Raw genomic sequence first — 5,785 nt, forward strand, 5'->3', positions numbered from 1 at the left:
TCCGAATACCCAAGATACAGAATTTCACAGACCACATGAAGCACAAGAAGAAGGAAGACCAAAGTGTGTATACTTCAGTCCTTCTTAGAAAGGGGAACAAAATACTCATGGGAGCAAATATGGAGACAGTGTAGAGCAGAGACTGTAGGAAAGGCCACCCAGAGACTGTCCCACCTGGGGATTCATCCCATATACAGTCACCAAACCCAGACACTACTGTGGATGCTAAGAAATGCTTGCTGAAAGGAGCCTGATATAGCTGCCTCCTGAGAGGCCTTACAAATACAGAGGTGGATGCTTGCAGCCAACCATTGAACTGAGCACGGGGTCCCCAATGGAGGAGTTAGAGAAAGGACTGAAGGAGCTGAAAGGGTTTGCAACCCCACAGAAAGAACAACAATATCAACCAACCATACCCCATAGAGCTCTTAGGGACTAAGCCATCAACAAAGGAGTACACATGGCTCCAGCTGCATATGTAGCAGAGGATGGCCTTGTTGGTCATCAATGGGAGGATAGGCCCTTGGTCCTGTGAAGACTCAATGCCCCAGTGTAGGAGAATCGAGAGTGGGAAGGCAGGAGTTGGTGGGTGGAGGATCACCCTCATAGAAGCAGGGGGAGGAGGGATGGGATAGGGGGGTTCTTGGAGGGGGGGAACCAGGAAAAGGGATAACATTTGAAATGTAAATAAAGAAAATATCAAAAAAAGAAAAAAAAAGGGGGTGGGCTATTTTTTTTTTTTTTTTTAGTCCTGGCCTGATCTTGACCACAAGATGGTGCTCTAGGCCTACAGCACAACTTAGGATGTCACAAACCTAATGGGGACTACTGTCTTCCTCTTTGGAAAGAAAGGATGTGTGTGTACACAGCATATGATTATGTCACATGACTTTTCCAGGCCCCACACAGCTTTACAACTCTATAGAAGTGTCTGCCTGAGCTAGCCCACTTCGAGCTTCCCCTCAGGATGCTCTCATTAGGAATCTGATGTGTGCATACTTCAACTTCATCGCTGATGCTGCCATGTGAGTGTTGGCCTCTTCATTTCCCCTTTCACTGGGACACCATGAGCTCTTTAGACCTGCATTCTCTGATGTCTGCTGTTTCCAGTCCCTTTCAGCTATCCCGTACCATCTTTCCAATCCTGAGTTTGTAAAGACTTACAACCCTTGTAGTTGAAGACCCGAGATCCATGGCTCTTGACTTTGGGTATGGGAATACAAGAAGTCCATTGCTCTCAGCAGAATACTGAGCATGGCTTGATTGATTCTCATCTTGCAAACTAAGAACACCCTCCATCCCCTCCCAACACCAGAAGAAAATCCATGCAATCAGAAGCTTCAGGCCCCGAGTGGTCCTGTAAGTCTGTCATCACAGACAGCACCCAGGAGGTGGCGGATCTGAGTTCACGGCTAGCTTTGGCAATACAAGTTAGAGGCCTGCCAACTCTGGAAGACTCCAATTTACTCCCTCTCCATTTCTTACCCTTCTCCCCCAAAGTCTTTATCACAGAACACAAACTGATTGTGGTGAATCGCATCCCAGCACTCAGGATAAGGAATGCTGAGGCCAGAAGTTCACAAGTTCAAAGTCAGCCTGGGCTACACAGTAAGACCCTATTTCAAAAGAACAACAAAAAGTAAGTTAAACAACTCACAGCCACAGGCACAAACTTGTGAAAAAGGAGTGCTCAATTGCTCGTGATTGCATTTACCACTAACACGTGTGTATTCAGCTGCCTGCCATTCACTAACAATACAAAACTAATGATTTAAGAAAAATGTCAGGCTGGAAAGATGGTTCAGCGGTTAAGAGCACTGCCTGCTCTTCCAGAGGTCCAGTAACCACATGGTCACTCTCAATCATCTGTAGTGAGATCTGAAATATGCCCTCTTCTGGTGTGTCTGAAGACATCTACAGTGTACTTATAATAAATAAATAAATCTCGAAAAGAAAAGAAAAGAAAAGAAAAATGTCCTTGGAGAAAAAAAAATAATGGAGAAAACTAAAAAAAAGCTCCCTTCTATTTCACCACATGATATTCGGTTAATCAAGCATTAATCAACAGTTTTGGTGGGTATTTTAATTTAGCAAGCTTCTCACTTAAATCACGTATGTCTCTTTCCTCAAGACTCAAGAGAGAAGGGGAAAGTGGTTGGTTTGGCAAATGCTGGAGGGGATGTGGGTTGTTGGGATTGCAGATTGACCCAGTCACCCAGGAAATCAGTGTGGAGAATTCTCAAAAAGTTAAGAATAAATCTGCCGTACGACCTGGTTTTACCATTCCTGGGCATCTGCCCAAAGGCCCAACATCTTACTCCACTGATACTTGCTCAGCCATGTTCACCGCTGCTCTGCTCACAGCAGCTAAGAAGTGAAGACCATGGCCTTCATGCAATGAATGGACAGTAAAGATGTGGTACATACACACTATGCACTTTATGGATACCATTCAGCTAGAAGAAGATGAGCTCATGGACAGGTAACTGCATATAAATGGGTGGAACTAGAAAATCATATTGAACGAGGAAGCCCAGAACCAGGGAGACACACACTGCATGTTCCCTGTCATTGGAGGCTCTCAGCTCCAACTATTGAGGTGTAAATATAGAACCTGGAGTAACTGCAGAAGCCAGGAATGTAAAATGGGGGCAGGGAGACTGAGGAGAGTGGGGGTAGTTAGGGACAGAGGAGGGAGATGAATACAGAAGGGGAAGAGCAAAATAACCATAAGGATGTCTGAGAGTTATGAGGAATCATAGTGTTATCTAGCTACCTAATACCTATAATACATGTGAGCTGCGTATACATACATACATACATACATGTGCGCGTTTATTTATTTTTGTCAGGGTTTTTCTATGTAGTTCTGGCTGTCCTGGAATTCTCTCTGTAGACTAGGCTGGCCTCAAACTCTAGAGATTCACCGGCATCTGCCTGACAATGGGATTAATGGTCTGTGCCACTTTACCTAGCCACCTATATAAATACAATGTTCCCATGTAGGCATACCTTGGCAGTAACCAACAACTCTCTAATTGAAATTAAGACTCACTCAACAAGAGGGAAGCCGTGCCTGGTACTGGGAACCTCACCAACTACCTAGGGTAGTGAAGTTGTGGATCTTGGAAAAGCTACAACTGCTACTTTACTAAATCATCATGATCCTCAACTATACTCTAAATATTATCCCAATACCCACAGGTAAGTGGAGACCTCACCCCTCATCAAGGAAACATCTTTTTGCAGCGGGAGCCCATTACAGAAAACTACAACCAAAAAAAAAAAAAATGCAGAGCTGTGAAACCCAGTCCCAACTGATACATCTACAACACAACTCTTGCATCTAAGACTCCATGAAGACTGTGGAAGACAGAGCCGATTAAGAGCCAGAGGTACAGGAAGTTTGCTAAGATAGTGTGTCTCCTGGAGATGAAATTTCAACGCCATGGCTGCATAAACATGACCTAAACAAGGAAGGCACCAACAGACATGCTAATGTAGGAGGAAAGCTAATAAGCTCTCAACCCCAGACAAAGAACTACAGGCAACCGAGGAAGCCTGAGAGTGGGAGAAAGTCTTCCCTAAGGAAGAGCACATTATCCAATAGCAAACAGTGAGTTTCAAAAAATACATAAAAGAAACATTATATACACCAAACACGTTGTGTTTACATATGTAGTAACACACACACACACACACACACACACACACACACTAGCACTTAAGGAAAAAGAGACCACAAATCTGAAACAGAGCAAGGAGGGCAGGTGGCACATGGGAGGGTTTGAAGGGAGGAAAGGAAAGGAGTGAATGACATAAATATAACATCAAAAAAAATTTAAAAATCCTCTTAAAGTACAGTAGTTTGGGAGTCTTCAGGGAGGGCTTTGTGCGCTGGAAATGTAAGTGTTGAGTACCTGCCAAGTACATACAAAACCCCAGTACCACATGAACTGAGCACGGTGACCCATGGCTATAATCCCAGCGCGTGTGAGGGCAAGGCAACAGGCCCAGACATTCATGGTTATCCCCAGCTACACAGAGCTTGAGATCCTGTCCGAAAAAGAACAGCAATGGCTACCCACTCTGGCGAACAGCAATGGCTACCCACTCTATGTTGAACAGCAATGGCTACCTACTCTGTGGCATCTTCAAGAAGATTCTCAGTAGGCAGAGAACACAACATTTCAATATTCACAGGAAACTTAAGAACCCGGCTGTCACCAGATCTCTTCTCTCCCACAGGCCACCACTGATGGGTCCTGGAAGGGAATGTTTGGTGTCCTGTTGACGCAAAGAGCCACTTCAGATCCCTTCCATATGAACCTCAAAAGTCACTCAGTTCTTCATTTTCAGAAAAACAAAACAAAAACAGCAACAATATAAAAAAGCCCGAAGTGACAGGCATAAAACTCTATTGTAAAGTTCTGGATGATTAGAATTTTTTTCCAGGTCACCTGTCATTATTTACTTCATGGGGCAAACACTAGATAGGCCAGTAAGACATCAGAGCATCTAGCATATTTGGGTCAGTGTCTGTTCTCATTTTCCGGTGTCCCTGGCAAAATTGAAAGTACCCATCTCATTAAGTGACAGAGAGTTATTTCACTGGTACTTGGCTCCATTTTCCCCTAGGTCTACCATTTTGTTACTTTAAGAAAATTGCAGCTAGCTTCTCGCTCAAACTCAGTGTGGCATCTAATCTATGGTAAATCATTCGCTCAACCATGTCTACAGAGTAAAAGTAGTCTCTTGCAGGCCTGTAATTTTCCTAGCAGTCTCCATATCTTAAATGGATCCCAGTTTCCCTCCAAGGAAAAGAGCTTTCAGAAAATTGATATTTTTGAAGACAAGGCCTGCAGACTCATTGGCTTAAATATGTCACAAGGGAAAAGGCTACACATTAAAAAAGATGAGAGGAACATTTCCCCTCTGGGTCCAGGGATTGCTAACAGATTTGATTCTAGAAATCAGTTAGGAGCAGTGTGTGAGTGAGTGTGTGTGTGTGTGTGTGTGTGTGTGTGTGTGTGTGTGTGTTGTATAAAGGGACAGTAGAGCTGGAGGAGTTGGGAGACTAAAGAAGAAGAGGACAGCCTGGTACCCTGACACCATAACTTTCCAAGTCCTGAGCATCACTGCACTTTGAAACTTTACCAGACACTTCAGAATTTAATATAACCAGCGAAGTATGGCCAGCTTACTCTTGGAGAGCAGCCCACCTCTATACAACACACTAGGACCATGCCAGCCAGCATCTCTATACAACACACTAGGCCCGTTCCAGCATCCAGCCAACTCTCTGTTTTTTTTTTTTTTTTTTTTTGGAAGGAGCACGGATAGAGTTGGGAGTCCAGGTACTGTTTGGCTCTGTAGACATTTGAACATCTTCTCTCTTGGGCTTATTTCCACTTTGTCCTGCTTTTGTGTCTCATAAGTGCACTTGAAATGCAAGCAATTGCTATGCCAAGACTGTGTCTGACCATCCCAGGTTTATTTGGGAAAAGGACCCCTCCTCAGCATTTGACACCTGATAGATACTTGTGAAGTTTAAATTTTAGGGGTCAACGTACCTGGAAGAAAAAAATGTATGCCCATGTACATGGTAAAGCATCGCTCCTGGGTTTGTCTGTGAAGGTGCTTCCAGAAGACTGGCATTTGGATCAGTGGACAAAGGAAGACCCACCTTCACCCGGGGATGGCATTATCCCATCCATCGAGAGTAAGCTAAGCGAGGACAGTACAGGAAAGGCAACATTTCCTCTCTTCTGGAGGTGGGACACTC

Source organism: Mus pahari, chromosome 5 (genome assembly GCF_900095145.1).
Source record: "Mus pahari chromosome 5, PAHARI_EIJ_v1.1, whole genome shotgun sequence".
Taxonomy (NCBI): domain Eukaryota; kingdom Metazoa; phylum Chordata; class Mammalia; order Rodentia; family Muridae; genus Mus; species Mus pahari.